Source organism: Arachis stenosperma, chromosome 4, assembly GCF_014773155.1.
Source record: "Arachis stenosperma cultivar V10309 chromosome 4, arast.V10309.gnm1.PFL2, whole genome shotgun sequence".
Classification (NCBI taxonomy): domain Eukaryota; kingdom Viridiplantae; phylum Streptophyta; class Magnoliopsida; order Fabales; family Fabaceae; genus Arachis; species Arachis stenosperma.
The window spans coordinates 67,885,723-67,896,562 of record NC_080380.1 but is presented as its reverse complement, the minus strand read 5'-3'; the positions used below and the strand labels follow the sequence as shown (position 1 = coordinate 67,896,562).

At 38.6% G+C, this 10,840-nt stretch overlaps 1 non-coding gene across 1 annotated transcript; it reads right to left on the bottom strand.

Moving 5' to 3' along the window:
* Window positions 1-718: 718 nt before the first annotated feature.
* On the bottom strand, window positions 719-826 carry LOC130977453 (small nucleolar RNA R71). Its single transcript, XR_009085143.1, has one exon. It is a non-coding gene; the product is annotated as a small nucleolar RNA R71 (small nucleolar RNA).
* Between the last annotated feature and the right edge of the window lie 10,014 nt (window positions 827-10,840).

Below are 10,840 nucleotides of genomic sequence, written 5' to 3'. Positions count from 1 at the left end.
ACATCCTTCTATTTATGGACTAACACTATTCCTTCATGTAAAAATTCGAACTCCCTCTTCTTGGACATGTTCGAATTTTCTACTTCTGTCTTCTACCTTTCTTTTCCTCTGACACCTCAAGGAATCTCTATACTGTGACATAGAGGATTCCATATTTTCTTGTTCTCTTCTTCTTCATATGAGCAGGAACAAAGACAAAGGCATTCTTGTTGAAGCTGACCCTGAGCCGGAGAAGACCTTGAAGAGAAAGCTAAGAGAAACCAAAGCACAACTCTCTTTAAAGGACCTAACCGAATTCTCCAAAGAAGAAGAACACATGGCAGCCGAAAACAACAATGCCAACAATGCAAGGAAGGTGCTGGGTGACTTTACTGCACCTACTCCTGATTTCTATGGGAGAAGCATCTCTATCCCTGCCATTGGAGCAAACAACTTTGAGCTAAAGCCTCAATTAGTTTCTCTAATGCAACAGAATTGCAAGTTCCATGGACTTCCAATGGAAGATCCTCATCAGTTTTTAGCTGAGTTCTTGCAAATCTGTGACACAGTCAAGACTAATGGGGTTGACCCTGAGGTCTACAGACTGATGCTATTCCCTTTTGCTGTAAGAGACAAAGCTAGGACATGGTTGGACTCACAACCTAAAGAAAGCCTGGACTCATGGGAAAAGCTAGTCAATGCCTTCTTGGCAAAGTTCTTTCCACCTCAAAAATTGAGTAAGCTTAGAGTGGAAGTCCAAACCTTCAGACAGAAGGATGGAGAATCCCTCTATGAAGCTTGGGAAAGATACAAACAATTAATCAGAAAGTGTCCTTCTGACATGCTTTCTGAATGGAGCATCATAGGTATTTTCTATGATGGTCTCTCTGAACTATCTAAGATGTCCTTGGATAGCTCTGCTGGAGGATCTCTTCATCTGAAGAAGACGCCTACAGAAGCTCAAGAGCTAATTGAAATGGTTGCAACTAACCAATTCATGTACACTTCTGAAAGGAATCCTGTGAACAATGGGACTAGTCAGAAGAAAGGAGTTCTTGAGATTGATACTCTGAACGCCATATTGGCTCAGAACAAGATATTGACTCAACAAGTCAATTTGATTTCTCAAAGTCTGTCTGGAATGCAAAATGCACCAAACAGTACTAAGGATGCTTCATCTGAGGAAGAAGCTTATGATCCTGAGAACCCTTCAATGGAAGAGGTGAATTACCTAGGAGAACCCTATGGAAACACCTATAATTCTTCATGGAGAAATCACCCAAATTTCTCATGGAAGAATCAAGAGAGACCTCAACAAGGTTTCAATAACAATAATGGTGGAAGAAACAGGTTTAGCAATAGCAAGCCTTTTCCATCATCTTCTCAGCAACAGACAGAGAGTTCTAAGCAGAATACTTCTGACTTAGCAACAATGGTCTCTGATCTAATAAAGACCACTCAAAGTTTCATGACTGAAACAAGGTCCTCCATCAGAAATTTGGAAGAACAAGTGGGACAGCTGAGCAAGAAAATTACTGAACTCCCTCCTAGTACTCTTCCAAGTAATACAGAAGAAAATCCAAAAGGAGAGTGCAAAGCCATAGACATGGCCGAATATGGAGAGGAAAGAGAGGAGGAGGACGCCACTAAGGAAGATCTCAGTGGGCGTGTACCAACCTCCTCTGAGTTCCTCAATGAGGAACCATGGGAATCTGAGGCTCAAATTGAGACCATAGAGATTCCATTGGACTTACTTCTGCCATTCATGAGCTCTGATGAGTATTCTTCCTCTGAGGAGGATGAGTATGTCACTGAAGAGCAAGTTGCTAAATACCTTGGAGCAATCATGAAGTTAAATGACAAGTTATTTGGAAATGAGACTTGGGAAGATGAACCTCCCTTGCTCACCAAAGAACTGGATGACTTGTCTAGGCAGAAATTACCTCAAAAGAGACAAGATCCTGGGAAGTGCATGGATGAACCCATCATCCTTGGCAGACCCTTCCTAGCCACAGCAAAGGCTGTGATTGATGTTGATAGAGGAGAGTTGATCATTCAAGTGAATGAAGAATCCTTGGTGTTTAAGGCTCAAGGATATCCCTCTGTCACCATGGAGAGGAAGCTTGAAGAGCTTCCCTCAAATCAGAGACAAACAGAGCCCCCACAGCCAAACTCTAAGTTTGGTGTTGGGAGGCCACAACCAAACTCTAAGTTTGGTGTTGAACCCCCACATTCAAACTCTAAGTTTGGTGTTGGGAGGTTCCAACATTGCTCTGAGTATCTGTGAGGCTCCATGAGAGCCCTCTGTCAAGCTAATGACATTAAAGAAGCGCTTGTTGGGAGGCAACCCAATGTTTTATAATTAACTATTTCCTTTTGTTATTTTATCTTTTTTTGTAGGTTGATGATCATAAGAAGTCACAAAAATAATGAAAAAAGCAAAAACAGAATGAAAAACAGGAAGAAAAACAGCACACCCTGGAGGAAGATGCTGCTGGCGTTCAAACGCCAGTAAGCCTAGCAGTTGGGCGTTTAACGCCCAGTCTGGCACCATTCTGGGCGTTTAACGCCAGAAAGGGGCACCAGACTGGCGTTAAACGCCAGTAAAGGGCAACAACCTGGCGTTAAACGCCAGGAATGGGCACCAGCCCGGCGTTTAACGCCAGAATTGGCTCAAAACGTGGATTTTGATGCCATTTGGTGCAGGGATGACTTTTCCTTGACACCTAAGGATCTGTGAACCCCACAGGATCCTCACCAACCCCACCACCCTCTCTTCTTCTTCACCCATTCACCAATCACCTCAATACCTCCTCACCACTCACATCCATCTCATCCAATTCTTCTTCTTCTACTCACTTCTTTCTTCTTTTGCTCGAGGACGAGCAAACCTTTTAAGTTTGGTGTGGTAAAAGCATTGCTTTTTGTTTTTCCATAACCATTTATGGCATCCAAAGCCGGTTCAACTGAGAAGGCATGACCTCAAGCCCATCACTAAAGAAGAAGATGGAGCAAACAAGAGACCCCTCTCATCAAGAAATCCCTGAGATACCTCAAGGGATGCACTTTCCTCCACAAGACTACTGGGAGCAAATTAACACCTCCCTAGGAGAATTAAGTTCCAACATGGGACAACTAAGGGTGGAGCACCAAGAACATGCCGTCCCTCTCCATGAAATTGGAAAAGATCAAAGGAACATAAGAGAGGAGCAACAAAGACAAGGAAGAGACATTGAGGAGCTCAAGCACTCCATAGGATCTTCAAGAGAAAGAAAGAGCCGTCATCACTAAGGTGGACCCGTTCTTTAATCTCCTTGTTCTTTATTCTTCTGTTTTTCGAATTTTAGTGCTTTATGTTTATCCGTGTTTGTGTCTTATGATCATTAGTGTCTTAGTGTCTATGCCTTAAAGCTATGAATATGAATCCATCACCTTTCTTAAATGAAAACTGTTTTTATCACAAAAGAACAAGAAGTACAGGATTTCAAATTCATCTTTAAAACTAGCTTAATTAGTTTGATGTGGTGGCAATACTTTTTGTTTTTGAATGTATGCTTAAACAGTGCATATGTCTTTTGAATTTGTGGTTCATGAATGTTAAAATTGTTGGCTCTTGAAAGAATGATGAAAAAGGAGACATGTTACTGAGGATCTGAAAAATCATAAAAATGATTCTTGAAGCAAGAAAAAGCAGTGAATACAAAAAAAAAAAAAAAAGAAGGAGAAAAACGAAAAAAAAAAGGGAGAAAGAAAAAGAAAGAAAAAGAAAGAAATAAAGTTGTGATCCAAGGCAATAAGAGTGTGCTTAAGAACCCTGGACACCTCTAATTGGGGACTCTAGCAAAGCTGAGTCACAATCTGAAAAGGTTCACCCAATTATGTGTCTGTGGCATGTATGTATCCGGTGGTAATACTGGAAGACAGAGTGCTTTGGGCCACGGCCAAGACTCAATAAGTAGCTGTGTTCAAGAATCATCATACTTAACTAGGAGAATCAATAACACTATCTGGATTCTGAGTTCCTAAAGAAGCCAATCATTCTGAATTTCAAAGGATAAAGTGAGATGCCAAAACTGTTCGGAGGCAAAAAGCTACTAGTCCGCTCATCTAATTTGGAGCTTAGTTTCATTGATAATTTGGAGTCTATAGTATATTCTCTTCTTTTATCTTATTTGATTTTCAGTTGCTTGGGGACAAGCAACAATTTAAGTTTGGTGTTGTGATGAGCGGATAATTTGTATGCTTTTTGGCATTATTTTAGTATGTTTTGGTAGTTTTAGTTGAGTTTTATTATATTTTTATTAGTTTTAGTTAAAATTCACTTTTCTGGACTTTACTATGAGTTTGTGTGTTTTTCTGTGATTTCAGGTATTTTCTGGCTGAAATTGAGGGATCTGAGCAAAAATCTGATCCAGAGACTCAAAAGGACTGCAGATGCTGTTGGATTCTGACCTCCCTGCACTCGAAGTGGATTTTCTGGAGCTACAGAAGCCCAATTGGCGCGCTCTCAACGGCGTTGGAAAGTAGACATCCTGGGCTTTCCAGCAATATATAATAGTCCATACTTTGCCCAAGATTGATGGCCCAAACCGGCGTTCAAAGTCACCCTCAGAATGGGAGTTAAACGCCCAAACTGGCACCAAAATGGGAGTTAAACGCCAAGAAGAGTCTCTACACGAAAATTACTTCATTGCTCAGCCCAAGCACACACCAAGTGGGCCGGAAGTGGATTTTTATGTCATTTATCATCTCTGTACACCTTAGGCTACTAGTTCTCTATATATAGGACCTTTTACTATTGTATTTTTCATCTTGGACATCTAGTTCTTAGATCAGATCTTGGTTCTTCTGGTTCCCTCTGGGGCCGAAACCAATGATCACTTTTGTTCTTATGTATTTTCAACGGTGGAGTTTCTACACACCATAGATTAAGGTGTGGAGCTCTGCTGTACCTCGAGTATTAATGCAATTACTATTGTTCTTCCATTCAATTCCACTTGTTCTTTATCCAAGATATCACTTGTTCTTCAACATGATGAAGGTGATGATTGACGCCCATCACCATCACCATTCACCCATGAACAAGGTGACTGACAACCATTCTGTTCTACAAGCATCTGAGGCTTAGTGATATCTCTTGGATTCTTCGGAGTCTTCGTGGTATAGGCAGGACCTGATGGCGGCATTCAAGAGAATCCGGAAGGTCTAAACCTTGTCTGTGGTATTTGAGTAGGATTCAATGATTGAATGACTGTGACGTGCTTCAAACCTGTAACCTATGGGCGTTCGTGACAGACGCAAAAGAGTTATTCTATTCCGGTAGGGGAGGGAACCAAACGGTGATTGGCCGTACTGTGACAGAGTATTGAGCATTAGCTTTCACTGCGCGGATGGGAGGTAGCTGCTGACAACAGTGAGACCCACGAGCTTGCCATGGAAAGGAGTAAGAAGGATTGGATGAAGGCAGTAGGAAAGCAGAGAGACGGAAGGGAAGGCATCTTCATACACTTGTCTGAAGCTCTTACACCAATGATATACATAAGTATCACTATCTTATCTTTATGTTTTTGTATCACTATACCCAATTGAGTCTGCCTGACTGAGATTTACAAGATGACCATAGCTTGCTTCATACACCAATCTCCGTGGGATCGACCCTTACTCACGTAAGGTATTACTTGGACGACCCAGTGCACTTGCTGGTTAGTTGTGTGAAGTTGTAGTGATCACAATTTCGCGCACCAGCACTCTCAAACCAGTTGGTTATAGGAGATTCATCCACAAATTCTCACAAATCACTTTTTTTATTACTAAGTTGACTAGGAAGGATACACCTTTTGTGTGGATAGCTAACTATGAGGAGAGTTTTCAGATTTTGAAATGGAAGTTAACTTCAACGCCAGTCTTAATTCTACCTGAACCACACAAACCATTTAAGGTTTACTGCAATGCCTCATTGAAGGGTTTAGATTGTTTATTAATGCAACACCGGAATGTGGTAGCTTATGCATTGCGTTAGCTACAACCACATGAGGTGAATTACCCAACTCATGATTTGGAATTGGTAGTGGTTGTGTTTGTGTTGAATATTTGGAGGCACTACTTGTGTGGAGTGAGATTTAAAGTCTTTTCTAATCAAAAGAGTCTTAAGTACATCTTTGATCAGAAATAGCTTAATATGCGTCAGAGGAGGTGGATGGAGCTACTAAAGGATTATGATTTTGAACTAAGTTATCGCCCCGGGAAGGCTAACATTGTAGAGGAGGTGAATTGGAGCTCTTGGAACAAACCCTTCGTGGCTGGAATCGTTAGTGTCAATTGGGAATCTTGAAACTTAAATTTTTGGTGGTTTTGAGCTTAGGGAGGAATCAGCCAAGGTATGGTTTTGGTTTTTTATAGTTAAGATATAATGTGTCGTGAAAACTTAGGCTAGTTGACCATAGGATAAGATGAATATATGAATTATTATGTTCAGTGAATAATGATGATACTTGACGATTTTGATGTAAATGGGTGTTGAGATGGTTGGTTGGATTGATTATTTATTACATAAACATGAAATATAGATTTTTTGCTATTTGATGTTGAAATTTGTGAAAAATGTGATTGTAAAAGTTGATTAGATTGGAGGTTTTGGATGTGGTATGTTGTGAAATGAATGGATGGTGTATGAATATGGTTTGAACATGTTTGGTGATGTTTTGGTTAGGAAATAAGAGTTTTGGAATTAAGAATTTGGAAAACTTGTGGTCTGGTAATTTTTGGTTAAGCTTGATTTTTGAACCAACTTCGGCGGTCTATTAGTTGAGCCTCGAATTTAGATTTTGAATGAAATTTATTTCAAATTAAAGATAATTTCAAAAGCTTTGAAACGTATAAATTTTTTGGGAATTAGAGTTTTGTAGAGGAAGTTATGGACGTTGGAAGTTAGGTGCAAAAAACTGAATTTATGGACTTAACAGCTTTTTACCTATTCTGCGTAGCTTGCGTACACGAAGGGGTGATGCGTACATGGGATGCCCATTTTGAAAGCCGTGTATGCGACCATATGGCACGTGACGTGGGGAAAGCTTGCTGTTTGAGAGGCTCGCGGATAAACCCAAATTTTGTGGTTTATCTTGTGCTTAATTTAGGGAATTTTATCAACTTTTCTCATATTTATTCAATGAAATAGCATGGTTTTGTAATTCTCCCTAAATTTGTGCTTAAGTGTGAAAACATGCTTTTTATGCCTTCAATTTTCCTTTCAATTTCTTGTTCTAATACTTTAATTCTCCTAGTTTCTATTGCTATATCCTTTATTTTAGCCCCTTTTATATTTATGAGCACTCTTGTTGGATTTGTTTTTCTTTAATGCAATTCGATGTGTGATGTTCTTTTCTTGTTGATTTGAGTTATTATTCTTGCTTTTCTTTCATTGGGTAGTGGTAGATTTATTATTCTTGCAATTTTATGATGCTTTCTTTTTGTGCCTTCCAAGTGTTTGACAAAATGTTTGGTTGGATGTTAGAGTAGATTTTTAAGCATTCTTGGCTTGGAAAGAGGAATTAGGTAATCTTGAGTCATGAATACCCAACTTATGTTGGTGATCTAGAGTTTTTAGTTAATATTGTTTCCACGACGCTAATCTTTTGCTAATTCAATTAGTGAGTAGATTAGGACTTTTGGATTGAGATTAACTAGTCTTATTTGACTTTCTCTTGTGTGAAGATAACATTGTACCTTCTTCCATTGTTGGAGATGACGAAATAAGATAAATTCTTGTTAATCATTGTTATGATTAGTGACTAGGATGGAAAACCTATATTCTCAATCCTTGTCATGAATGTCTTTCTTTATTAATTGCTTTCTTTAATTGTTTGCTTTATTTTCTTGCCACTTATTTCCTTGCCTTTTACCAAATCAAACCCCCCTTGTTCCTTCATAGACAATAATTGATCTCTTCATTACAATTTCTTGTGAGACAACCCGAGATTTGAATACTTAGCTTAATTTTCATTGGGGTTTGTACTTGTGACAAACAACATTAAAACTTTAATTGAGCATTGCTCGTCGGTTGGGAACTATACTTGCAACGAAGTTATTTCCTCTAAATGAGAAGAATTCTTAGCTAATGTGATACATGCTCGAAAAGACAACAGGGGCATTCTAAGACAAAAGGGCAGAATGGGAATTTCACACTTCCAGAGGGCCCCATTACTAGAGCACGTGCAAAGAAGCTCAATGAGAGTTTTGGGAACCTGGCAGCGCTTGTGCATATGGAGTTACATCAAGTTCTAACCAAGGAAGAATCGGCAAGGCCCATTGTCCTAAGTCAGGACAGCAAGAAGCCCAATAATGCTTTCCGAATTCAGTGGAAGGCATAATTTATCTTTAAATTTCGAAATTCTAGACTTTTGTTTTAGTTTGTTATGCGGTCAAAAGTTTGTTAGAAGACTTATTTTAAATCTGCTATGCTTAGTAGTATTTTTAGGGATTTTAAATTTAAATCAAATCTGATCTAATCTAATAAGATCAAATCTGATTTAAATTAGTTATCATATCTTTAGGATTTTAAAATTTAAATCAAATCTGATCTAATCCAATAAGATCAAATCTGATTTAAATTAGTTATCTTATCTTTTAGTTAATTGTTAGGTGCCTATTTAAACACCTTTGGTGAGACAATTTACATAACTTTGATGAATAAGTTTCAGTTGCTTTGAAGCACTTTTTATTGTGTGAGAAGTGAGGTGAGTGATTTGCTTCACTTGTTGCATGAGGAAGATTGGAGGATCCAACACTAAGGTGATCTGCGTGGTGGTTTCTTTCAGTTTTCGCCCCTCTAATCTAGGTTGTCAAGGACAAGTTCTTTGAAGGTCTAGTAGGGAATCCTTTCCGGTGACCTAGGTTGCTAAGAACATGTATCTTAGAGGTCTAGTAGGAAAACCCCCTTATCTATCCTTTTGTTTTGTTGTTTTTCCTTATCATCTGGTTTCAGTTACAGGTCGTAGGTAAATTCTTATTTATCTACACGTTCCCTGGTTATTTCTGAGACGGACTATTGGTCTTCTTGATGTCCAAGACTGGCATGGTACAATTCTTCTAGTATTCAGATCCTTGAATATGACAAGATTACCATTCTGCCCCTTAACTTCAAAATGACGAAAATACCCTCTTGACCATGTATCATTCTCTCCCTCTTCAAAAAGATTCGTCCTCAAATCTTGAATGAGATGCTTTTCGTCCCTCCAAGGAATCCAAACCCAATCTCCGGGTTTAAATACCATAGTTTGATGAATCTTTTCTACCCATTGAATTATGGCTATGTCTTTCATGTGTGCAAGTTCAATCTTTCCAACCATACTTTTACCATCTTGTCCAAAGTGTGTAATTTCTTCCTTTTCACCCCTATTAAAGCCTCCATAATTGACCAGCGAATCTACAAAGCCTGGAAAACTTGATATAAAAACACTAGGAATTTCATGGTTAGATGTATGAGAAACTAAAGACTCTGTGGATTTCAATGAGACTAATGCACTCTTGTCTAAGCTAGAACTTTCTAGATCTCCCTCACAAGTGTGTTTATTGAACTCAGTTTCTTTTTCGCTCATTGACTCTCACTCACTATTCTCATCTTTTCTCTCAAAACTCTCGCTTTCAATCAAACATGGATTCTTTTCACTAAAACACTTAATCGCTTTCTCAATTTCTTTTCTCTCATATTCTTCAAATTGCTCACATCCCAAGGACCCAGTTGAGAAATTCTGCACTGTTGAATCTTCCATGGACACATCACCCTCTACAGTATACTCAACAAATTCTTCCATCTCTGGCTTTGAAGAAGAATGAAAGATAGTCATAGAAGAATTTCTCTTATTATGGCGAGTTATCATTTGTTGCACCTGCTCCCAGTCAATGGCCAATTTGACCAAATTGTCCATGGTTGTGTAATGGTAATGTTGGACTTCATCTGCAAGTTCTTCACATAATCCAAACAAAAATCGGTCCTTAAGAATCTCAGGACTCCTTTTAATATTAGCCATGTCCATCAAATATAGAAACTGTTTGTGGTACTCCATCACTGATTGTGAGCCTTGTTGTAACGTAAAAAATTTTCCAAAAAATGTATTGTGGTATGATGATGGCACAAACTGCCTCCTCATGATTTTCTTCATCTTCTCTCAGCTGCTAATTGGGCGCTTTCTGTACCATCTTCTAGATCTTCCTAATTCAGTCCACCATATACGGGTATCATCGGAAAAATTGGCTTGTATCAGTCGAACCTTCTTTTCCTCTGAAAGGATACAATTTGCAAAAATCGACTCTACCTTCCTTTCCCATTCGAAATAAGCTTCAGGATTGTTCCTCCCTTTAAATGCGGGAATTTTCAACCGAGAACCCTTTTTCGCATATGAGATTTCTTCATCATCACTATTATAATCCTCAATCATTTTTTTATTTTTTTTATTTTTTTTTTCAGACACTGACTTAAAGATAGGATAAATGCAAAAACAAAATTAAAAAAAGGAATTTTTTTTCATTTTTTTTACTCTAACGTGAATTTACAGAAATTAAAAAAAATAAAGAGACTAAACAAGACCCATAGAACGTGTAGATACCTACGACTTGTAACTGATACTGGATGATAAGGAAAAAAAACAAGAGGATAGGTAAAGGGGGGTTTTTCCTACTAGACCTCTAAGAAACCTGTTCTTAGCAACCTAGGTCACCGGAAGGGGCTCCCTACTAGACCTTCAAAGAACTTGTCCTTGACAACCTAGATCAAAGGGATGAAAATTGAATCACTCAATTTTCTCCATGCAACAAGCGAAGCAAATCACTCACCTCACTTAATCACAGAAAAAAATGTGCATAAAGC